Raw genomic sequence first — 27,193 nt, forward strand, 5'->3', positions numbered from 1 at the left:
AGGGAAGAAGTGTCAAAAACCACCAATGTTTCTGCATGCAGCTTGCTGTCCTGGGTCATATTTGGACACCATAATTGATTTTCTTCCAGCCAGTGGAGAAAAGACAGGTCCATGCTTTATTCTGAGTACAGGTCTTTATCCACGAGATGGCACTCTGCTTGCCACTGCAGTGCTAGACATGACTGAACTAGTACAATACAAAATGAACCCAGCTATAGAACACAGAAAAATATTGATCATCATCCTTAATTTATTCAAATATAATCTAATTTCTCATCATTTTCATAGCTCTGTATTTCACCTATATAAGACTCACCTTATAAGGAACTAAAGGGGACATTTTTCTTCAGTCTCATTGCAGATACATTTACATATCCAAATTTTTCCCAAAGCTGTGCATTCACATTCATTGTTGATTGGGCACAATTTCCACATAAAACCACAAATGCTACAGGCTGATTCAAAAGTTGCTGAAACTTCACAAAACTTTCAGCAGAGCTGGCAACTTGCACAGTTTGATAACAATCAGAGGTAGATGGATGTCACATTAGTCTGGGTTGGAAGAAAGATATCTTGGAATTTATTATTTTTATATAAGATATAGATATTACAAAAGTCTCCTCAGGACACAGCAAAAGAAATGGCGTTAAATGACTCAAAGACACTGGTGACATCATATGCCCACTGAATCAAATGCTACATAAGACCAATTTAGAATCATTGCTACAGCAATTTTCTTTAAAGTAGTAACACAGAATGTGGTGGACCATACTAATTAATAATTTTAAGCCTAAGTTTTGCAACAAGGAGCAAAAGGACCCTTTAAAAAAGTGTCAAACCCCGACCGCTTTATAATATAATAGGTAAATATAATATACATGTGTTTATATGTATAAAATAAAGTGTTTTGTACTACATTTGGGACAGTTGACACAAAAGATCAGCCACTATAGAGCTAGATCTCTTATAAAATATCTCAAAAAGCTGTGATCCCTAGGCAAGGGGTGTTCTTGCCAGGCCCCAGGGACACAGTGGTTCCCGAGCAGCTCAAACCCAGCTGAGCTGGGTGGCTGTGCTGCAGCACCCAGCAGAGGGTTTGGGCAGCAGGCAAGTGCTGCTCTCTCAGGAATGATGACTGTTGCCAGGCTAAAATGTCACATTGTGATTTCCTGGAGGAAGGTGCCTCTCACACAGGTTGCTCACAGGACAGTCTGTGCCCAGAGGGTGGGGAGGAAGCCCCAGACCCTGCAGTTTGCCCACGGCTCAGAAGCTCAGACCTGGCTGGACAGGGGGGCCAGTGATGAGGACCTGGTGGCTGCTGCCACAGGATGGGACTGGGGGGCTGGGTGGGGTTCTGAAATGGGAGTTCTGGGGCAGGGGCTTGGAGAGGGATGGGGAGGGATGGGGATGAGGACTGGGATGGAGTGGGACATAGAAAACAGCCAACCCCCTTCACACTGTGACGTTCCCACTGCTGACAGAGCAGCTGCCAGGCCTTGGCTCCAGGCTTTAGCACAGGGAAGATGCCAAAGCAAAGGGCCAGCTCACTGCCCCCTGAGTGGATGCCCAAGCCCTGGTGCCCTCTGTACCACAGCTCACCATTTACAGAGCACAGCACTGTAGTGATGGACACATCTCTACCTGTACCTGCGCTCAAAGTGGAGAGGTTTCTCAAGAGGAAGAAAAATGTCAGAAACTGTGACTTGTTCAGGCAGCAGATCAGAAACTTATAAGGTGCTGCTGCTGCTGAGCATGAGCTGGGAGCAGATACAGACTGTGCAAAACATGGATGCACCCTAAATATCACAGCTCAGAAAGGATGCACCCTAAATATCACAGTTCTTTCTCTGAGCAGAGCCCATGGTAGAGCTATATGAATATCTGCTGTGTGATAAAGAGGAGACAAGCATTTGCTGCAAGGCTAAATATAATATAATATAGGGCTACCCACACTTCTTGAACTTATTTAAGCCTTTTATGTGGGATTTTTTGTTAGTTTGTAGGGATATTTTTGTGTGTATGGAGGTCATCTACATGAGGCTTAAAAGCTAAGAGGAAGCAGAGAGACATTAGGAGCAGGTGTAAAGACAATAAAGACAGAAATACTTCTATTTTCCAGGAACCAACCTATATATCTCTTATCAATTGCTTCTTTATCTATTTAACTGATAATTGAACCACATTGATAATTGAACCTCTTCTGGAGATGGAAACAAGATATATTTACAGCTGAGGAAGGGTAAGCAGAGAAGTAATATGGAGGGGAAGTTTCAGATGTGGGACACTGAAACAAGGGCTGTCATCAAAGCAAAGACACATGAGACAGGAACATAAGTGTGAGGATCTTGGGGCTAGGGGTTGTCCCTTTTCTTTTGTTCTTGGTCAGCTATTGGCAAGTGATGGAATGTGGGTAAGCCCCTGTCAAGTAGCAGCCAAACTGGTTCAATGGCTGCGAAGCAGGAGGGTTTCTCACACCAAGATTAAACAATGGGAGCTGGGGAGAAAATCACCACCATGTCATCTGAATTACAGCTGAGCCTAAAGCCAAGAGGTGCTCTGAGAAAGAACCAGTGTTTTTTCTACACACTGTGGCAGGGAGGTCCCAAAAACTCTCTCAGGCCCCTCTGTGGCAGGAACAGTTGTACTGCTGACATGGAAAGTGACATGGCATGACAGAGGGAAGAGCAGAATAAATATAAATTAGGTTATGCAGCTCACATGAATTTAGTAGAAACTGACTTTAAGAATTATGCTGATGTAATTAATTTTTCACAATTGCTGTAAAAGCATGTAACCCACACATTTAACACCTTCAGTTATATCCTAAACTTCCTCTTCATCTCCCCCTAATATTCTGAGGAAAAGCCCTGACTTGTCTAAGGCTATTAAGTTACAGCTATTCTCATCCAAAGACTGAGGTTTGTGCTCTGAAAGCTTTTCAGCATCCATTTTCAGTTCAATGTTTTTTTTGAGTCAAAAGTCAAATGAATTTTCTTTCAAAGAACTGTTCTGATGTATGATTTAAACAAATCTTACTAACTAAGCATTGCTCCCTAATGGCTGAGATTAGGCACAAAGAGCAGTTGTTTTTGCTGTCTTTGCTGTTGCAAGATTCCAATTCCTTGAGACTTTGTAGTTTGCTTCCTCCCACTCTGCTCCAACTTTGACTTCTGGAGTCCAATGTCACACTGAGCTCTGTTTTAGCTTGTGGCAAGGGATATTTTTCTAAAAAAATTTTAGTCTGCTACATTTGTGTCTTCTAAAAGAAATGAAATACAAAAGTGGTTGGAAGAAAGAATATGAGAACCTGACTTCAGCTGGGAGCTGAAAATCACTCGACATTCTTGTTAGATTGTTTTTCAACTTAATTTTTCCATGCTAGTCTGCATAGGAACAAATAAAGTATCCTATAAGAGCCCCTGTAATCCCAAACCTACCCTCTCTTCCACAATACTAATAAAAAAGGAAAAATATTGCTTTTTATATCTAGTAGCTTACATTATATTCCTTCCCTGGAGGTACCATGGAAGTTTGCACTGAAGCACAATATTTTGCATCTTTGCTTTTCTCAACACTTTTCTCCTGCTTACAGACAATTAGTAAGAGAAAATTCCTCCAAGCAGGTTGAATTCAAATGTTCTGCGCCTTGAACTCTGACTTCACTCTGTGCTGAAAATGTATATTCTAGACTTGTGGCTTCAGAACACTCCTTGTTTGCTTCTTGCTATACAGAATTCCTGCTGCAGTTCTGGTGGACTAGCTGTCAGAGACATATACTTTGTTTGATATTTTAATGCTAATGAGGGTCTCAAAATTAGAACAAGCCCTTTATGGTGACATTGAGTGATGACTCACCATATAAAAAAGTCTCCTAGACAGATAATTATTTAGGCATGTATTTCAGCAGATCATCTGTTGGGTGTCTCAGAGGAAGAGATTATTTTTTTATCAACAGGAAGAAAAGACAGTAAGTTAAATTACCTTGTAGGCAATACTGACTCAGGAGGGGTAATGGGAAGTTATTTGAGAGCTATACACATGTCCTGCCTAAATCTGGCCCTTCTGATGTAGCATGTGGCATTTGGAGCTTGCTAACTGTCAATATTTCCTTGAGCATTTCTGTGTCTGACAATATCCACAAGGCCTGAATTGAGTATTTGTTGCTTAAGGGATGAGTGGTGATAGTCAGCAGGTGATTGTGATGTGACATTGATCCCACCTTGGGAAGAATTATGGTTACAAGCTCAGAGGGGGTACTGTGAGTGACCTGGCCTTGGCTGCCATCAGTCCTGGCTACAACCTCTGTTAACAAAGCACCCAAAGTAGACCTCAGTTGTATTTTAATTCCTTTTTATTCTGAAAGAAAACATCACAGGCTGAAGGAAACTCATGATGCTTTTGATGTCCTTGAAGAGTCAGGTTTTAAATAGTTGGATTAAAATTGTAGCCTGAGTGACTTGAGCATCCAAGTGACCACATTCCTTTTAGATGAGCTCTTTGTAACACGACAGGGGGTTGGCTTTTCACAGGGAGCCAAACTTTATGTGCTGCAGGAGCTCTAGGTCCCAGCCACTGCTGCAGCACTCAGGGGTGTTTACCTGGGGGAGCTCTGGAGGCTGCCAAGGAGAATTTATGCTGCCTTGAGCTGGGAAGCTATAGTCCAAAATGTGAGGAGCTATAAACACATACAGCACGAGGATTCCTCATCCCTAAGGGCAAGCATTATGCATTTTTCAAATACCTGATGAAAATTTCCTCTTTCCCAAGGATGCTTAGGAAGTATTTGTCTCTTAAATCTTGTATCCATATTATCTTACCTTTGTGTCTTTTCCCAGAATTAATCTTGCTGAAGAAGTCTTGTAGGTCAGATATCATATCTTAACCTCAGTTATAATTAAAATATTTATAATTGCTACTGCATCAAGTTGCTGCATCAATTATTTCCCCTTGCCTCTGAACCTGTGCTCTGCCAGGTCCTCCACAGAGCATTTCCCTAGAGACCAGTGCCATAAAATGAACCATTGAGAACAACCATGGGAGAGAAGGAAAAACAGCAGTTTAATGTGAGAAGAATGAACAACTTTGTTCCTTTTCAGCTGTCCTGAGCAAATGCTGCTGTTCTGACAAGAGGTTAGTAGGTGGTTTTCAGGTGGTGTTTGTAGCATCCACTGTAAATTGTGGATGTCCAGCTAAAGCATCACATATTCCTAAATCACCCCATGCCTGTGGTTTCTTAAAATTACTATTCTGTTGTAATTTTTACATTAACAAAGGCACAAAAACACTCTTCATAGGGAACTAGACCCATTAGATAGGACCCTTCATATTTGGAAAAATGACTGTACCCTTTTTAAAATAGGAAAATAATGGAGAACTTCATACAAATGTGAAAATTAATGGCATTCCCTTATGCAGTCTTTGATACTGACTTACTCTGTCTGTGTTAATTTGAATTAATTTTAAATGCTTGCTTGATCCCATATTTTCAATTTCTTTATCTAGTATTCACATATTTTCCCAACTATTTTTTTTTTATGCAAGGAATCTTGCTTAGGCCAAAATAGCTGCACAAAATAGCTCACATTTGAAAATAAAAACACATTTATTTTCAAAGACAATGCCAATAATTGGAGCAATTATATAACAGGCAATGCTGGTATGTGAAGACAGCTATCACAGATAAAACCCAGGAGCTTCACTGCAGAAATTCACTTTACACTGTGAGGTAGCAGACAACCACACTGAGGTATTAGGAATGATGAGAAAAAGAGGAAGGAGGAAAAGTGTGCAGCAGTGCGGTCCCTAAATACAGCGGTTAGATTGGTACAAATGCCACCTGTGCTATGGCTTGGTGCACACACACGTGTGGGGTGGGTCCAGCTTACAGCTAAACAGACAGAACCTTGTTTTAAAATCTCAGGCTAATGGTTCTGTTTGGGTCTGAGACAGCTGAGACAGACTGAACAGATCTTCCATCGTTACCTTGACACGTTCACGTGACGGTCCCTGCCGCACTACTGGCTGCTGCTGAAAGCACTGTGAATAGCAAACACAGCAAGTGCCACTCAGCAAATAAGGGTTTTTCTGTCTGGCAACCCTTTGCAATCCATAATGTCCTATTTCACTATTTCTCTTACAAAAATTGAGTTACCTGGCTATGCGCATTTTTGATTAAAAAAACAAACTAAACTAAAACAAACCAAAAACATGTTTGTTCTCATGGAACCAGCTTTTTCACGTGCTTTAAAAATCAATATGTTACTGCTTTTCTGTTATTATTCGTATTGTAAAATATCAATACATATTTCTATTTCTCCCTTGGCTGTGGATGTATTCTGGGGCTGGATTTAACTTCTCTGGAAAGTAACTTCTATTTTCTCCTATTTATGTAGTTTTAGTTTAGTATACAGCCATGAATCTTCAGTTGCTATGGCTAAAACCAGCAAATCACATTATCATTTGTCCGTCTTCATGTTGGAGAAAGAAATGTAAACAGCCTTTTCCTCTAGGAATTAAACAATGAAAAAAGTTGCACAGAATTGCTATTAAAGCATAAATCCAGAGTGAGAGTAGCAGCAATAACTACCACTTTCCTAATGTAATGATTTTCATATCCTCTTCAAAAGTGCTTGAAAACCCACAGGATTTGTCTGAATATAGATGGGTTGACTATTATTTGAGTTTAATGCTTGATCCAGGCTGACTCTTTGTCAGTCATGATTCAAAAGAAATGGGATAATGGTCTGCTTGCCTAAAATCAGCTGCATCATTTGGATGTTCAAATCTCTTCTTAAGAATAACCCTTGAAAGGAGTCTTCAGTATTAATAGCAAAATGAGATTATAAAGAGTAAAAATACCACATTGCACAAAAACATCTATTTTTAGCAAGAGCAAAAACCTAAATACAGGAAGGCTGTTCTATATTTCCAGATTTGGAAATTTTTATCTAAATACAGAGGCTGTAAATTTTTGTAAGTGAATTAAAAATGTCATTAGAATGGAATAGGACAGACTATTTCAGTTGGAAGGGACTTGCAACAACCATCTAGTTCTGCCTGACCAGTCTGGGGCTGACCAACAGCTAGAGCATGTTGTTAAGGGCATTGTCCAAATGCCTCTTAAACACTGACACGCTGGGGCATCAACCACCTCTCTAGGAGGCTGTTCAGGGTTCAAACACCACCCTCTCTGTACAGAAATGCTTCCCAATGTCCAGTCTGAACCTCCCCTGGCACAGCTTTGAACCATTCCTGTGCATCCCAGCACTGGATAGCAGGGAGAAGGGATTTAATTCAACCAAAGAAAGATCACATGAAATAATTATGACTTGCCAATTGAATTTAGTCTGCAAGATCATTCTAACTTGGCAAGAAAGTTTAAGCAATCAGGTTCTTCCAGCTCATTTCTCTACCTTCTATGTGTCTTGTTTTTATGATGTAGGTTACCATAAAATAAATGTAGAACTGTTGCAAATTTAGAAACAGAAGATAAAAATAATTCAGTGCTGTACCTGACAAACCACAAGACTTGTTTGCATCACTTTATTTCAGCTGTTCTGTAATATTCCAGACAACATATGCATCCTAATGCTTAACTGGATGACCATGAAGCCAAAGCCGAACAATTAATTTCTTGTGTTTCTTTTCATTTAACTTCACTTATCCTTGCAAAACATACTCTGAAACCATGCCAGAAATGGAAGAGGAAAATGCCAATGTAATCAGCCGCCAGAAAGGCATTTGAACACAGTGTGAAAATGTCCTTGAGCCTAAATAGAGGCACATCAATAAGTGTGCACATGACAAGAGATGCAGGACTTGGTGAACACCGTATTATTTCCCTGCAGTAAGCAAAAACTTTTTTGTAAGATGTATAGTGAGAGGAAAAAAAAATACTACACGTTTAAAGAAATGTTAAGCATTATTTGTGTATTGTGCTGCCAGGCATTGTGAAGACATCCCTGCTGGAATGCTCACAAATGATCAAAATGTTGTGGGAGGAGCATGTTCCCTGCTAGAATTGAAATGAGAAATTCATCTCTCTGCCCTAACACACTAAGGCCCCACTCCTGCTATCTGGGAACTCAATCAGAATTTCAGATAGAGTCCTCCTAAATACAAGGAATAAAATTCTCAATTTGATGAACAGGGTTTTTTTAAGGAAATTTCTCACATACTATTCTCATGTGTTCACCAAAACTTTGGCTTGACATCACAGGCAAGAATTGTTTTGTAACAAATTGATGATAATTTTAATTGAGTAAAATATGTAACATCTTAAATGAGGAAAAAAGTCTTCAGAAATCACATAAAAGAAACAAAATTTCTTCTCTAATTTCTTTTGCTGGAAGCCTGGTGCATTAACACCTGTTAAAAGCAAATGTACTAACAGGAGTTCTAAAAATAAAAAGTAAATATAAAACCCACATTAGATTGCCATAAGAGTTGACTGTTTTATCAATGTTCTTTGTACACAGTGATGCAGTTCTGCATCATGCAAATGTTAAGAAAGACAATCTTTCCAAAAGGCTGAATCACGTAATGCAGTGAACATTTCCCATAATTTTCCCTTATGTGCTCTTATATAAACATCTGGTAAAACTTCCTTAATAAAATTAAAAATCTTTTCTATCTGGGAAGCCTAGTTTCTTAACAATTGATTTGAAAGGATCTGGGGGATAATTGGGTGATAACAACAGCTGAGCTATGTGAAGAACTAATTATGTTAAACTAATCTTGTGCTTCTTGTCACTGTAACCAATATGCAGTGTAGTGGATAAGAAGGAAGAAGTGATAAAAATGGCCTTTTTTCCATTAGTGATATCTTAAAACAAATAGTAGGAAATGTATTTGGGTGAAATTACCATTCTGTAAGTGTACAAGGAAAAGAAAATAATTATAGTATCAGAATAGTTTAGACTGGAAAAAGCCTTTAAGGTTATCAAATACAACCATTAACCCAGCACTGCTAAGTCCATCACTAAAACATGTCCCTGAACCCCACATCTACACATATTTATTTAAAAATCTATATTTAAAAATCTACTATCAGTCATAAATCTCTTGGTTTGAAGGCTGTCAATTTTTAAAATGGTCCTTTGTGTTGGGATTTGAGTGACATATGCTATTAAAAGAACCCCGTACATTAAATTTACTGTGGGTTTTTGCTGTCCAGAATTACTCTTAGATAAGTGAGACTTGTTTCTTACGTCAGCTGTCTAAAGCAATGGAAATAAAACAGCTCTCATAATGATTGGCTTTCTCCTGGCATTTTAAGGAAATCACAGTTTGTGATGTGATAATGGACCAGACAGAAATCACTGTCATCTCTAACTGCAGATACTTGTTTTCTTCCACTTGGAAAGAACCACGAATCTGGCAGCCTTGCCCAAGTGAGGAGGTGAAGAGAGGGTACCACAAAAGTGATGGGTTTTGGTCTGCACAGGGCAGAAATTCAACAGAAATATGCAGCTATTTCCTGCTATGCATTCATGCAAGATGTAAAGTTATTTGCAACATGTGAATGGGAAAAATAAAATGCAATTTGTTGGAACAAAGTCTCTAACTGTGTTTGAAACAGGATATATTGTACTCCAGCAGTGATGGTGCTGATGAGGCTGAGTTTATAATCTCTGTCTCTGTGACTTTTAGAATTATTGATAAAACTTTAATTTCACAATAGTTTTTCAGAGTATGATGCTAGAGTTTTTTTTATAAAGACAGAAATAATGAATGAAAATTGCATGGCTGGGACATTCTTCAAAGTTAATTTAATGCAGCTACTCATTAAACAAGTCATTTTAGCAATTGAGGGAGATTCATTTTGCAGAAAGTTATGGCATTTGCTAGATCCTGAAGAATAATATCAACAAGCATGAGCAAAAGCACTGGGTAAAATCCACTGTGTTGTGATCTGAAATGAATAAATATTTCCAGTCCAATATTTAGATTTTCTTTGTATTCTGAACTTTTGAGTCTCAACCTCAAAGTAAACACAGGGGATGTAATATCTTTTCAAATGAAACTAAAAAAGATTTCAATCTCTTTCAGACAAATTGGCAAAATGTGGACAGTTGCCTGTTATTTTCTTATTTTTTTTTCTCATTTGAGCTCTTAGGGGAACTCTGCTCTCTACAATGACAAAATATAGAAACTTTCACCTTTGTATTTTAGAACAAAATTCTTCTTTGGTATAGATTATTTTCAGATAATAGAATATTAGTTAGTGTGAACTCTTTGCATATGATTCATGCCTTTATTTTTCCCAGCTACTTTGTTGAGATTTTTTGGTTTTATGTAGATACATTTAGTACTGCAGTTATATATTTTAGGCTGTAGAAAATTAATAATTTACTGCTTAATGCAAACTGAGTAAACTTTCTCTCATGTGGCTGAATTTTGTTTGCCTTACCTTCAGCTATCAAACTACTGCTTTATTCCATTGTGTCTTAATTAGTGGCTTACAGCCACCAAGTGACTAATCACAGATTGATAGAATAAGGGTTGAAACAAACAAATCTAATGAAGGATGTGTTCACATGTGAGATAAAAGCTCAGCAGGGCCATTCAGAACCTGGCTGACTTTCCCAGAAACTTACACCAAACATATTTGCTAATATTGAGCATTCTCACAGTAATGCAGAATAGGTCACATAATGTATTTTAGTGTATGCAGAAGTTAAGGGGAAAACCTTTGGATCTGAGTTACCCAATATATACAATGTGTCTTTCTCAGCTTTTCTCAGACTAGAATTATCATCAAAACTTTATTATCAAAACAAACTATTAACAAACTCAAACTTATGGAGGGTTTGTATAGAAAGACTGTTGACTGTCACCTTCATTACTAACAGAAAATATTTCAAAGGTGAGCAACATTCAAATTTGCTGGAAGTTCCAGTGTTCACCTGAGGTTGTCCAAATAACCTGGGGTTCTGCAAACAAAATTTCTTGAGTTTGGAGAACATCTTTGGAATTTTCACAGAATAGACACTTTTCCTGTGACTTGCCTCCTGTTTCATGCTCAAGACTAAACTATACTTTTCATTGGGAGAGTTAGACTTGTTTTTAAAGGTGGTGGAAACTTGAGGACATTTTAAGATCTTTTTCCTAATAAAGTAAGATTACACAGGGTAGATGCCCATCTTCATATCAGTCTGTGCCTGCAACACAAGCCCTACATCCCTCATCCCACCTCATCGAGATCTGACAGAGATACAGAGGTCTCCTTGCTTAAACCCCTCCATGGAAATGCAGCTCACAGGAGCAGTAGGACCCACGACCACCCTGCAGTCAGGATCAGTTGTTTTTTCAGCTTGGAGTTAGCAGGGAGCCTGTCAGCACCAGCCTGGCCTGTGATCAGCAGACTCCCTGCATAGGGGAGGGTGGGCAGGGAGGTTTGGGGTAGAGAATATACTTGTCAAGGGAAAAAGATTGAAGAGAATGTGGTTAAAGGGAGCCTGGAAGAGAGATGCTTTATTATGATGAGAAAAAGTAGTAAGTGAATCAGTAAGAAATCAGATTTGATTAGTTCACTGAGAAGCTTGTTTCTCCAAGCTGTTTTGCTCCATGAAGCCAGCTGTGAGCTGCAGCAGCAGTGACAGTATGTGCAGCACAGGGACATGCATGAGCAGCCCTGCTGGACTTTTCCACACCACAACTCGAGTACATCTACCTGTGGAAATGCACCAATCACTCACACCTCATCTCTCATCAGCTCGGGATTTGCTCTGTCACTGGCCCTTTTTTACCCCTTTGAGTGCATGGCCCATGCTTCACACACTTTGCAGATCACAGCCATGGCATTTCTTCTCTGCCTGCAGAGTGTGATGCCAAAGGCCAGGAGGGATCTGCAGCCTGTCTGTCTATCTCTCACTCTGTCCAGCTTCTGGTAACAAAACTAGCACTTCAGCAGCATTTGGAGCCTCTGTGGCCTTTGAAACCAGGAAGATTTTTCCTCAAATAAATGGATTTAGAACATTTAGTTGCTATACCTACTAGATATCCAAATTACCTATGGGAAACTAAGGTATTTTAAAAGCTGATCTGCTACACTATGGATTCTGACAGCACTGAACTGCTGTTATGCCTAAGCCTTTCAGCATTGTGCTGGGGAATTTGCTTGCATTGATAATGTAATCATTAGCCTGTGGGGATTTCTGGATTTCTTGGTTTGTTATTTTTTTCCTGAGAACCATCCACAGTGAAAAGTGCTTGATATTATTATACAAACATAAAATAAGACCTCAAATTTGCATTTCATTCCTGTGATCTCTTATCTTTAGAGTAGGATTAAAAGCTAAGCTTCTTTACCAAAATCACTGAACATATTAATTATACACCATATAAATAATTTAATTGCACACAGAGAATTGACTTTCTGAAAGTTTCATACATACTTCTTTTTATATGATGGAAATTATTATAAAGCAATTTTTCTCTTAATACTTTTCATGGTTAAAATCTATCCTGCTTAACTGTAATTTATAATTTGTTAATAGACAACAGAATTTGCTAATGCTCACAATGTATAGGAATGGGAAATTCTATTAAAGGTTGAGGACAGCAGAGAGGTTATGATCCTTATGTGCCTCTTTTTGGACGATAAGCTCAGACCATCAGCTACTTTACTCTGACTCCACTAAGGGGAATGTGGCTTCATCCATCTGCCAGCATTGGAGCTTGCTCACAACATTGCCTGGGTCACAATAAAAAAAACTTCCTGAGAAAAATTTGTTCCTTTCAAGTCTTGCACCCCTTAAAGACAGCACCAGCATATCCCAAATATCTGGAGAAATGTGTTAAAGATGTCAGAGTTGAGGAAGAAGAAGCATGTACAAATCTCAAGATGGATAAACTCTGTCAGAGTATTACTTGCATAAGAATCTGTCTTCAGATTTGTGTGTTCCTATTTTCTGTATTTTTGTTATTTTAGTTTTGCAGACTCAAGTCACTTTGATTTAAAGAAAAAGTTGCTACAAGGAGTATCTTGGTATAAGGATTGGAAGGAAGAACCCAGCATATTGATAAAACCCCAACTGGAAATTCCATTATACATTAATTAACTCATACACACTGCCTACTTAGCCTCAAAGGAGTTTCATTACTCACTTAGGGTCACCTCTCTGGTGGAACATCTTATTTACCTGTCTCAGCAGAGATTTATAAGCCTGACTGTAACATTTGTCCTTGAGGTTTCCTTTCCCCCTGTCTGTGTTAGATGACTTTTCCCTGGAGTGCAAATCTCCCACAGTCATTGTCACTGGAAGGAGGTAGAAGAAAAGAGACAGCTGGGACAGATTCTTCTCGAGATTGTGCCAATTTTACAGAAGCACACTGCTGCTGACCTCAGTGCAGTTCATTGCAGCTATTGACTTTAGTGCCATTGACTTCAATAGGCCCAGTTTAGTGTTGGGAGGTTAAGTGAGGGCAGATATATTATTCTGTGAGAGAGGAGGACCCCTGGATGTTGCTGACTCATTTCAAAGTGGATACCAGAGATACTTAGGAGTTTTGGCTGCCACGTGCAAATTCCTTTTTTTTTTTTCCAAACGGAGGCTGTCAGGTTCTCACCCAACCCCAAAGTTAGAATTTCCACTCTGAAACTTGCCCACAATAACTAAACTAGGTAGGCAAGAGACATGTAAGCATGAAATGAAACAATTTTTCTGAGTGCTAATTGAAAATTAAAAGAACTTAGACTCCTATACCTAAGTGCTTTTATGCTCGTGCTGGGTTTGTGATTGGAAAAGCACAATAGACACCAAAGGGCAAATTTTCCTGTGGAGCTTCCTTTGACAATCAAGGGCAACATTCACTCCAATAGAGAAGCATTTTGATGTATATTCATATAAGTAAATTAGTACAAAGATGACTGTTTTCCTTTTCTCCTGAGAAGACTCCTGCTCTTTGCAGATGTAGATATTAAATTTTCTTCTGTGAATGTCTCTTTAAAAAGGACCATGACAGGTCAAAGAGTAAGATGGAAGCTGTCCATGAGCCAGTCCCAAAGCTTTGTGTCATCTCAGCTGAGATATAGGGTCATAGCTCTACACTCTTGAAGCTGTGGAAGATAATTTTTAATTTTTAGCACAAAGAAAATTTAGACTTCTGGCCATATTAAATCTCAGATATGCATATTCGGATTAACTAAAGGCATTTGGCAGTTCCAATCAAAACACTTATTTCCTGGCCCTGACTAAAAGTGCAATAGCTGTGTAGTACTGAACAGCTGTTGAGTTTCATAAAAAATGGATGATAGCTGTCTGTGTAAACATGTCCTCTCTTTCATTGGTTACTGAAATTGGGATGTAAATATGAGATTTGTTATCAATAAACAGCAATTTCCCAATTTTTATGATCCCATTCATTCCTATGTCTTTGTCAAAAATGTGAAAATGATCTATCATTTCATCAAATATCAAAAAAAATATATAAAAAAAATAACTGCCAATAGGAGCAGAGCTGCTAAAAATCACAGGGAAACAAGATCCTCAAAATAGAACAATGATAATAAATTTTTCCTTTTACAAGACATTTGTAAAGGATGTATTCTCATTGTAATTTTTACAAGTGTAACTCTCAGTCTCTTCAAGGTCCTCTTGTGATCATAAAATTATTTTCCTTCATGTCATTTTGAATGATTTCCTATCTAGTTTATTGTTAATGCCTGCACAGAAGTGTGAAGTATGGGCTTATGATTTCTCTCTATAAAAATGTAATGGATCTTCTCCTGGTAACAATTCTCTCCAGTAAATGGCTTAGTGTGGCTGCTGCATTCTTATAACACCATACCCATAAAGCTTAAGCACATCTGATTTTGTATTCTGATGCTTTGCATAGTATACAAAAGAATAAATACAAATCTGCTTATTGTGCAATATATGCAGGATCTAATCCAAATCAATACAGACTTCATAAAGAGGGAGATAAAGTTTTTGTCACATTCTTTCAGACCCTTCAGTTTTCCTACTAGATGCCCATGAATTAAAAAAAAGTATTTTCTTCATAGTAAGCACAGTACCTTCCATGTCAAACAACAGCCTGTAATTCTAAACAGATCTGTGTACAATGATTATTCTGCTTCATTCTTTGCAAGAATGTTATTGTTCAATTTTTTGTATTGCTGCGATTTTTAAAAATGATACTGGTTTGAAAATTAGGTTGCCCATTTACTGTTGAGCCATTTCAGTATTATTAGTCTCATTTGCCTGAATAGCACTTTATCAGTCAATGAAAAGACCTCTATGGATTTTTTGATCTGTATTTTGTTCCAGTTATTTTGTGCAACAGAGCAAAGAAAGATAAAAATGATTACACTGGGTAAGACATGTTATCCATCTGATACCAGTGTTCTGCCTCTGAGATAATATTGCAATGCCTTCAGTGTGAGCACTTTTGGGCCATGCTTCCTGAACTGCTGAGAGAGGACTGAGTTCTCCTACCACAACAAACCTCATAACTTCTGGGAGACAGCTGGGCTTGACACACCAGGTGTATGACGCAGCAAGAACTCATCTTTCACTCTTCTCACACATAAAAGATCATTTCCATTCATGGCCTGCATAACTTTTTTGCCCAAGTCAGCAAAAGCAGTATATGGGAAGGAAAATAATGCTGAGAATATCATAAAATATTATTTTGTAGTTATACTTTTATAAGCACTTAAAAGGCAGTAAAGTATTTGAGATTCATCTCATCTTTCCAGAGGAAGAAAAATCAGAATAATTTTTACTTTTTTCTCAGGGTAGATAATAATATTCAAGGTTTCAAATAGAATGAAGAGTGATGTGACTTTACAGCACATATAAAGTCTTTATAGCAGTGTGGATGGAAGGAATGGCATCTTCCTGTAAGTTTTCCACGACCAATTTGGTCTCACGAAGGCAGTATCTCAAGGGAAGATGAAAAGCAGACAGGAGCCATGAAAAAAAATCCCTTTTCATACCACTCATGCCTGCAATGAAGAACTCTCAGTTTTCAGCCATGAAAGGGTTAAAAACATCACAGATAAGGTCAAAGGATGTATTTTGAAATCTTGTCCAGATCTGAGTGAAATATTTGGAGAACTTGAAGTATAGGTTTTGGAAGTTTCAGCATAATAAGAAAACAAAGCGAACAGAAGCATACAAAACATCACTTTCCTGCAAAAATATTGCTCAGATTTCTCCCTATTGTTTCTCTTAAATCAGTATCTTTTCCTCACCAAGAAGCCTCACTCTCAGTCTAATAACCATGAGCTTGTCTGAGCAGAGGGTGTTGATTTCTGTGCTCCTGTAAAATAATGTGATTAATATAATGAGTGTTGCTGAGTAATAGGAAGAAAATTCCTTTGATAGGAAGCTCAAAGCTGGGATTTGATCAAAATTTTACTCATTAGAATGGTATTATTGACTTCAGTGACCAAGTCATATTTCCAGACTTGCTCCCTTGGAAAACTGATGATCTTAACATTTTAAGAATTCATCTCACTGCACTGCACTAGCTGATTATTTATTTTTTTAGGAGTGCATTTTTTTCCTCATTGTTTATTGGACTGTCCCTACCACAGACAAGCACAATCAATGACCCTTTGGATTAGAACTGAAAAAATGGAAATGGAAGGTATGATAAAAGGCCAAATTTTAACAGTGTGCTTGCAGCTCTAGAAGTTAGTGCTTTTAGATTAGAGGCAATCCACATGTCACAGCTCTGGATTCACTTTTAATGCCAGCATAGAAATCATATATTTGGTCACCTGTGACAAACCATACAGTTAGTTCTATTCTTATTTTTATCTTTTATCTCCTCTGTATAAGAGATGCCATTAAATGGGCTCAGGCTGCAAATACTTCAGTAAGCAGAGTCCAGTGTTGATCTGAATGCATTTTTTAAATCTGTCAAGTTCAGAATTTTTATTATTGCTTTTGCTTCCTAAATATCTTTCCTACTTCTGCTTTGTAGTGGGCATAGGGTACTGTTAACTATGATTCAGTGAATTTTTCCAGAATACAATAACACTGAACTGTCTCATTCAATAACTGCATCCAGTTTATTCTGGGATAATGAAAATGTCTTTTATGATTCATTACAACTTTCCTTTGTTCTTTATATGATATCAAACCATTAGATGGAAATTATCTGAAACTATTGCCTGCCAGTAACTTGGTGATCACTGAGAAAAGGCAAGAAATCTAATGCACATCCTGTACGGTGAGTGTCTGTAACTACCCCTATAGACCTCTGCCAGATTATTAAAATACAAAGTAATTAATGTTTATGACTTAAATTTAGCAACATGAAATCTCATGGAAGAGAATAGGCTGCATCTGAACCCTCATAGAGAGAGAAATATAGGAGTGACTACACTGAATTAAACAGGGGAGCTGAACTTTTCTAGATAGATCTATTGAGTCATGTGAGTCAATTTACAGAGTCAGATGTCCTAAGAATTAGTGGTGATTTTCCACCTAAGTATTATTTTTTGGAATGTGTACTTCCTTAAAATAATTGTTTTCTATATTTTCATAAAATGATAAAATATCAAAAATACCAAATTAAGTAAGAACTGATTGAAAAGCAAGACTAGTGGGGTGAGTTTTCAGAATAACTAGAATTAAAATATTTAAATTTCTTGAACTAAACAAAAAATTCTGGCTCTGTGCCTCCTCATGGTACCATAATTTCTCATGTACTTTGTAATCTGAGTTAATGACTATTCTCTTGGGGCTCAGGCTTCTCTCTGCTCATGTAGAACATGCTTTGCTCTTTGCTACTTCATGGGGATTGCATGTGCTGGCAATGTCTGTTAAGACTGACATGCATTGGGATTGTATTCATTCTTTGGGAACACCTGTGATAATATGTCAGTAATTTTGGGGTACAATGCAGCTTAATATTATGTGCAGCAAAGTCAAAAACTTCCCCAACAAAGGATTGCAGATAGTCTTACCAAGGCTGCATGAGTTAAATTCCCTTTGGAGTGGGTATTGAATTCCTATTTGTTACCTTGAAAAGAGCCATATTTAAAGTATTTCAAAAGCTGTTTAACACAAACAAGATTTTTCTGCTGTACTTTGGGGTGTACTTTGTGTTGCTTTTAAAACTGCATTTTTTTAAGGAAATGTAACATCTCATGAAAAGAACCTCAGAAGAGAATTAGACTTTTGAATGAGTTGACTGCACACGAAGCACTTCTGACTCTAGCAAGAATCAAAGAAAAGTGAGGTGTGGAAGCAGGACTGCTGAAATCAGTAGCAGAGTTTTCTATTTTCATGGAGTCAGGATTTCACCTTGTGTTTTTATTGCCTCTTTTCTAAGCACAGCCTGGAAAACTATGGTAAATAATTGTTGGAACTGCCAGGAGGAGAAACTAAAGTGGGCACTAAACATGGGAGCACATATATTCTTCAAAACGGTCCTTGCCCATAAAACTGTGTAATAAAATCTCTTGGAAGTGCTCAATACTGCAAATGAATTTGATTCACTTTTCATAAGTAGTGAGGATCAGGGAAGTAGAGAAGTCAGGCATTAGGTGGAAAAAAGACAAAATATTTTATAAAAGAAATCTCAGAGTGATTCTGTTCAAGCATTTCTTTTGAACTTGGTCTTGCATTCTTTATGCCCAAGAAAATCTCAGTGATCTCAGCAGAAGTGTGGCTGAGTACAAGACTGAGATCTGGAGTGGTGAACCCAAAATAGTCAAGGCTTCATTCTTTAAGCTTAGTCTAAACTCATCAGACGTTCAATAGTCAAATGTCAGGAATATGACCAATAAATTTTCATTTTGGCACTTAAGCATCCAGAAGTTTTCCTAGTGTTTCAGCAGGCATCCATGACTACTTCTAAAATGAATTATAAATCTTCACACTTCCATTTGTGTGATAATGTAGACTCTAAACTCATTTTTCAGCCCTGGCTGTGGTACTCCACTGGGAGCACACACATCTTGTTCTCGGTACTGCTTTGACTTGGGCCCATCCCTTACATCATCTGATCCACCTGAGGGCTGAGATAATAAATGTACAGATACCTTTGTGAGTGTCATCTCACATGGTAATGGTGAAGGATTTTTAGGTATGCCAGATATTAACAATACCCAAGAAAACATTACAAAAGGTATCTTCCTTCCATCTGAATCTGCCATGCAATGTCCAGGTCTTGCAGAAAGAAGATTCCGTGTTAGAGCCATCATTCGAGGACCATATCCATGACCAGGAAAGATGTTTTAAGGTGTTCTTATGGTTCTGAGGAGATCCCAAGTCTATATTCCAGGTGGTAGGACAGAACAGTATCTTGAAATAATTCACAGCTTTGACAAACATTTGCATTTTTTCTCTTTTAGTTTTGGCATATGCATATTAATAGCAGACACTGGATACCACAGCTTCTGCTGCTGGAGATAACAACTCCTCAAGGTATTCTGAAAGCACCAGTAACTTTATTTTGTGGTTTGGGGGTTTGGGGGCTTTTGTTTGTTTGTTTTGTTGCCTTTGTTTATTTGTTTGTTTCAAATAAATTATGGTGGCATATATAATCTGCTAAGGACAGGATGAGAAGGTACTCAGCAGAACAGCATTTCTCCCTATCCATAGGCAAAATAAAGTATAAACACAGCAACACAAACACAGTCTTCTATGAAATGAACCATGTAATGGCTGCAAATAGAATCTGTGTGTGAACGAGATGTCTGGTAATCGGTTGTAGAAATGAGTAAATTTAACCTGTTTCCACTCTGTATGAGAGATGTAATCAAGGCAGGTTAACACTTAATTGCCAAGTTATGAAGCTGAGAAATTAAAATGCCTGAGAGAGTTTTGTTCTAGTTGGTTTGATAGCTGTGCTCCTTTGTGACTACAAAACAAGCTGTAGGAAAACAACACACTTTGTGTGATGTATCAGATATAAGACTGTGATACATCTTACACGTGAATGTGAATGTAAACTGTTCATGTCTTGTTAGGTGGCCTTAAGTCAGTTCTGCTAGCACATTCAACTTACATGTAGTGTTTGCAAAATTATGCTAAATCCTGATACAATGCCTGGTGAATATTGATCCTGTGTGACCACAGAGGATCAGGAGTAATTTTTCTAGTATTGGGGGAGGGGTGGTGTTTAAAAAAAAACAACAAAACACCTCTAAGTCACCATAAAGGTCATAAAATATATGTAATTGATCTTCTAGAAATACAACATTTTCTTCCAAAGGACATAGAAATCTACATTCTCTATCCAGATCTTGGGTAATGGATGTAACCGTGTACAACCTCGCTGCTTCTCCTGAGAGTTTGATTGATCAGTGTGTTTTGTTATAAATTTATTTCACTACTATATCTGGAAGATGTCAGTACTGCATGAAGTCAAAATGGGGAGACCTCTTTCAAAATCCTCTGCAGCTGTTCTGCAAATATCTCACCTCTTGGTTCTTCTGAATTCAGTATGGCTTTTCTAGGGGTAAGATACATCTCCCCATAAGCAGATCTTCATGAGCATGAAGAGAGCAGAAAGAAGTAGCATTTTGAATTGAATATATATTAGATTTCATTTATAAGTGTCAGAATCAAGACTATTCTGAAATACTGTTAGAAAACCACAACCTAAAACACACAGAGGTTCTTTCTGTGGCACTGTCCTCCATAAAAAGGAATAAGTGCAGATGGGAATGTAGGAGGTATCATATAAACCCTCTCCAAAACTGCACAGCCTGAGGTTATGTTCTGTACAGTCTGCATTGCAAGTGAAAATATAATGAGTAGGATAAGGAGGTTTTTATCAGAAGGTGACAGTACCAAATCGAGTCCAGCTTTGCAGACCACAACCCTATGATCTAAAAGTATTTTATATTGGGTGTTCATTTATAAAACTTCTGCTCCCTGGCACTATATCTCTGCTATACTAATGCAGCAGCACAGATTGAAAAATTGCTCCCAGTGATCCCACTGGAAAAGCAGAAGGCACTACACCCACAGCTGGTGGCCTGAAGGGCTGAAGCAGCACAGATCATCAGGCATTGTTCAAACAGAAGAACCCTCAAAAATTTGGAATAGAAAAATGGGGGATGAGAAAAAGTTTTTGGGATATTTAGATATTAAAAGTGAAACTTCTATGAATCTTTACAGAAAAAAAAAAAAACTAGAAGAAATTATGAGATTTTTTTGCAATAATCTTGCTTTCAACGTCCTTTATATTCATTGCATTCTGCTTTCACATCAATGTACAGGAACAAGCAATGTATCATATTTTACTGTGTCTTATTGTGCCAGGATTATGAAATGTAAGAAAACTGAATGAAGGGCTTTATCAAACATATTTTTGCGTTACAAATTCATGACTTTGACAAAATATTGCAGTCTGCAAGACTTAAACAGCTACATGTAGCAAATGGAGTTTTAATTTAAAAAGAGGTTGAAAAATCTGTTCCTAGATAATGACTGTGAAGGGGCACTTAAGTCTTGTTAAGGGACACCTTTCTTCACCTCAAGGATCCATTCTCCTACTGAGCCTGCTGTCTCTGAGGTTGCCTGCAAGGCAGAAGGTCAGCATCATTTCCTTGATGTGTTGTTCTTCCTTCCCCAAAGGACATGCTGAAGGATTTAGCACCACAGGAATGACCAGACTTTTCACACTGTGGGGCACTCAAGCACATCAAGCCCTTTAGGAAAGCCTCTAATTGGGCTTCCCACCTGCAAGGCTCTAACTCTAGACCATAACTTGCAGGTAAAGTCATCAGGAATGGACTTCTAGCCACAGAGAATCGTGCTTATCAAGCTTCATGAAGCTTTAAATTATTATTTAGGAGCCAAATAAAAAGACTGTAACTCATTTTAAAGAAAACCAACTAAAAAAAGGAGGAAAGTTGCATCAAGACCTGTGTCAGGAAATAAGAACGTCATGATTATTCATCCAAGAGGTTCAGGGCTTCTTTCAGTCCTATGCTCAACCTATGCAATGTCATGTGTATGCATTACTTATAGTCCTTATAAATGTTTATTCATGTCCTCTGATTAATTTTTATTCTCCCCCAGTCAATTGGGCCTCACACCTTTGGACTGAGTAGGTTTTCTATGAAACTACAAAGCAACATTTTTTATTATAGAGAAGTGTATCATTAATTGGTCCTCTGAATCTCTTTGGTGGAGAAGAGATGATGGCAATTTTAAAGCTTTTTCCAATGGTGCTGTTATTTCTGTTTAAATAAAAAAGAATAAAATGTATGATAGCAATAAAAGAAAAATTACTTAATTAGCACTATAAAAAGCACTTCTTTGTTGGGAGAAAGAGCCTAAGAGATAAAGGCCTTGTGAAATAAAGAAATCTTCAAATAATCACAGGTGGAATTGATCACCCAGTTGCTCAGATAGTTATACAGGCTGTGTTATTGCAAGAAAAGCCACAGTTCAGAAATTATTCCTTAGATGAAGGCATTGCAGTTAGTTGGGTACTGTGGCAATGTTTCTTATGATGGTAAAACCATATTTTTTTAACACATGTTAATGGTGAACCATATTTATTATTTTTTGCTGCTATTTTTCTCTTTGATCCTATTTTTTCATGCTCACTGAAATATTCACTTTAGATTTCACCAGTCCAGTGCTCAAATTTTTAATCTTTCAGTCAGTGAACAGTGTAGAAGTGAACAGTTTAGAACTGAACTTCTAAACACTGTTCTCTCCCTTTCCAAATTAAAATGCTCACATCCACACTAATCAAGTGGGTTGTCAAGCAGTCTGTCTATTCCATTTGTGACACTGGACATCCAAGGACATCCAAGCTCAGAGCTAGAGCAAATCATGTGGCAGGGTTGGGAGGGAGATTATCAAATCCTGCAATCTGTACAAGACCTGGAGTACAAGGTAAATGAAGGAGATGTTCTGCTGTAAGGGACAGGTAGTCCTGAAACAGTGATCAGAAAAACAACAACAATGATGACAGCCCAAAAAAACCCCAAACCAACCAACCAACCAAACAAATCAACCAAAAAAAAACCCAAAAAAACCCCAAACCCTGCACCACACCTCTACTTATAGGGCAGCAACTTTCTGAGGAGACCTGACAAAAATGCAGGTGTTTTTACTACTGCATGGAGCTTGGTCTAAGGTAGGTAAGAGGTGCTATGGCATTTGCAAGGACAAGAAGCATTTTGACTGGACTGTACCATGAGCAATTGGATTATTTTTGCCTGACTGAAAAAAAGTACACTGATTTTATATATAAATATATGCAATATGGAAAACAGTGTAGTTAGAAGTTAATACTGTATGAGCTAGTCTGGGTAATGAGAGCTGCACAGCCATGACAAAGTGGAGATCAGGAAGATTAATTTAACCTGACCTTGGCAAGGACTCCCAGTATCCAAGACAGCTCATTTAAAACCCAGATATGGCTACAGTACACTTGAGTCTGCAGTGTAGACACTTTTTCTGATGTTACTTTAATGAAGGACAGAAAATGGAATTGTTATTGAACTTAGTTAATTGCACAGTGGCAGATTCTCCATCTTGCAGAAGTTGCAGTTCAGAATTAGACAAGTCAGTGTTAGTTTACACGTGTATCCAAGTTTCTGGATTTGTATTTATTTATTTCTTATTTTTAAATTCCATCTCTAAGCTAATCAGCTCTTTCCAATTCCCTGTTATTCATCATAGTTTTGCATTCCATCAGGAAACACTGATTCATTCCCTCAGACCAAGAATATGCCATAAGAGGAAAAAGGGAAGAAGAATTACTTTTCAGATGATGGTACCTGTTCTGAAAATCAGAGCAATTGTAAAGAGGAGAGTTCAAACACATGAAAGAAGCTGAGTGCATAACTTCAATAACACTTCTCAAGAGTCATGTTGAATTTACAATCATCTGTGCACCTAAGATTTTCTTTCATTTAGTTTCCCTGCAGGGTCTGATCCAGACAGACTTTAGACCCTCAGCCCTTGAGTCAGTGAGGCTTCCCAAGTGGCTCAGTAGCCATCCAAAGCAAACCAGGAAAAGAGAATTTACATGTACATATGTGTACATAAGCATGCATGCATACATGCACATATACACATCACTCAAAGGATGAGTTATTTCTCTAGACAGGGGGAAAAATGTTTCTAAGCTTCATATTGCCATCAGGTCACAAAGCAACAGAGTGTGTTGGTGTAAAATGTGTGTCTTGTCTCCTGGTCAGCTCCTGGATCTCATCTTCTCTTTTCACCAGTTCCAATGAATCTCAGCTGTTTTGGCAAATGGAAGAGCTTCAAGGCTCAGCAGGGGTAACCCCAAGTCCTGTCTCTTGGTGGGTGTCTCTGCTAACCACAAAGACTTTTTACAAAGGCAACCACAGCATGATGGTGCCAGCTATTAAAAAAGCTATTAAAAAAGCTGTGAGCTTAACTAGGCCTTCAAAAGCTCTACTGTGAGTGTATAAGTGCAGAAAAGGATGTTAGCTGGTAAATGTATCATCAAACAGAAGTGCTGGGAGGGATGCTGAAGTGACACACTCAGAGCTGTGGATCTCTGTCCAAGAAGCACCCACGTGCAGTGGTGCCAATTTCCACAGTGGAGCAAGCTGTCTCTTTGAACTGAAGAAGAGATCTGTGGAAGGAGCAGGGAAGGATTATTGCTTCCATGTCTGTTTGAGCAATTACACTTCTTGGCTTAAGGTATAATTAGGCACAGAATACAATAATAGAAAACCCAACAACATAATTACTAACTCAGGCTAATTAATTAGGCACCACAACTGCACGGTGTTGGTGTCAAATACTTTCTATCATCAAGTTTCAAAAGAACTTTTGTCTTGTTTCTGTACAAGAATGAGGAAATTCAAATGCCATAAATATTTCAGACTGCTTATAATTAAAACTTCATGTGTTTGGCATGAAACCACTTCAGGAGAGGAGGCCAACTGTGCCTTGGCTCTAGAGCCAGTGTGTCCCCTCTTCATGCTAACAGCTGGGCAGTAAACACAGACCTGCACTGCTTTACCACAGAAAATATTCCCATCATGCTTGTGTTAGCCATGAAACCTTGTCAATGAAATCTTGTGGCATCAATATTAAAACCACAATGTGAAATGTTCATGAAATGTTCATTAAGGTCGACCCCACCTTTTTTTGTTGCTGTTTTTGGTTTTGTTTTTTTTTTTTGAGTACCCAAATTTTGTGAAGAAGGAGTGAAATGCCCTACCTGATGGTTGCAGAGTGATACTCTGCATGAGAAAAGAAACAAAGGGCTGAAATCTCTGAGGGAATTAAATGATGTTGTAATGAAGATGCACTGTAATATGAAAGAATCAGCCCGATGGAGCTCTCATTTAATTTAAGCAGCACAGGACAAATTCTATTCTCAATTACATCAATCCAATACTAATTAAATTAATAGGACAAAGCATGACTTAACTCTTTATCCCTTCTGGAAGAAAAAATATCAGTTGGAGGAGGACAAAACCCTACAACCACACAACATATTATTTTTGTTAAATAAGAGGTTTAAAATCAAGCCACAGTTGGCCTCAGGAGACTATGGCACTTAAATGCCAGTCCTTGCAATGATGTTTCTGGGACTTGGAGCTGCTGGATTAGTGGTTCTGGAACAAGAAGGACTGTGTGTCCTTCCACCTAAGTGACTTCAAACACACACCCACAAACTGTTCCACTGCCCAGCAGCATCAATTAAAAATATGTTTTTTGCCCAAAATGAAGATTAGGATATTTTCACTGACCTCAGGAAAGGCATCTTTCCAGCTTTTTGGTTTATTTTTTACAGTGCCTGAGACAAATTTCCACCAAAGTTACATGAGCTGCAAGTCTCAGTAGCTCCATTCTCTTATTTGGAGTAATATTAGGGATTCCTTAGTTGTTTAATTTGGGTTACAAACACAGCTCATTCTAGGTCTCTAGCCATAATTTCCATCTCCATCTTGCCATTAATTTGTTCTGTTTCAACCTTTAAAAACAATCTCAGTAGTTACAATTGCAGCCATCCACTTTTGCTTAAAGGCAGCTGGTAGAGTACTATTTTTTTCCTGTCCTTGTTCTCCATTAATTACAAAACTCTATTTCTATAGGCCAAATCATTCCCGATAGCACTGAGCCAAGGTCCATTCAATCTGCAGAGCTGTGTGCAGCCATTTGATTATTTTCACTACTGCAATTATTTTCATTCATCTACACAGTGAGCCAAGGTTAAGGTCAATAGTATATAATTTGATTCTACTCCAGCTTAATAAGGTCAAATGCATAATGGTTTTTTGGTATATTATCATAAATTCATTTTCCACGGTGAAGTTAAACTGATTCGGACAATGCAGCACACCAGTTTTGCACACTTTGTTCATATCTAAAATCAGTTTGTGGGGTAAAGTTATAAGCTTGGACTGTATGGTTGTATCCACCACATATCCTCTGAGAAGAAATCTAGTCTTAAGTTATATGTTACAAGGTATTTTCAGCACAATCACACTTCAATTCAAAAAGGAGGGTATTATTTTATGACACTGAATCAGTAACATTAAGCAAACCATGGTACAGCCTCTGCCTTAATCCAATGGAATTGCATCCCATAATATCTTTGTAAGTAAAAGGTTCATAGTCTTTCCTTGTGGACTCTATTCCTGAAGAATGCAGTTTCTTTTAATATTTATTATGAAGTAAATTAAATTTTATTCCATTAGTCTTTTTTGGGACTGTCTGTTTTAACAATTAAAATCAGCACCAATACCAGAGTTGAAAAAGTATTAAAAAGCAATACTGTAACAATATATTATTTTACCCAGAAGACAATGCCCTGAATGTGTGATTTGGAAAAAGTTTGTGGGGTGATTTCTCACACATTCCTCATAGTCACCTCAGCTGCCTCATAGTGACTTGAAGTCAGTGAGTATCAGAGAGCTGGAGCTCATGGAAATGTCATTGGCTCAAAATACAAGTGTCAAAAACTCCTCAAATATTAAAAAAAAAGGACATAACTACACACAATCCTGTGTCACACAAGTGAAAAAACTCTTAAATGAGTCAGCAATGAGCTACTACAGTGAACTGTCCAGAAATAGCTATGGCTCATGACAGACCTTCACCAACATGGGTGTTGAATTCATATTTTACCCTAAAATTTAGACTATGTTAATGAAAGAAAATGTTGCCGAATTCTGCCTTTTTTTTTTTTTTTTTTTTTTAAATCAGGCATCTGCTAATACTGATAATATTACCTTTGTATTTATTTCCTTTAGTCTATGGAC

This window comes from Cyanistes caeruleus, chromosome 14 (genome assembly GCF_971803275.1).
Source record: "Cyanistes caeruleus chromosome 14, bCyaCae1.hap1.1, whole genome shotgun sequence".
NCBI lineage: Eukaryota > Metazoa > Chordata > Aves > Passeriformes > Paridae > Cyanistes > Cyanistes caeruleus.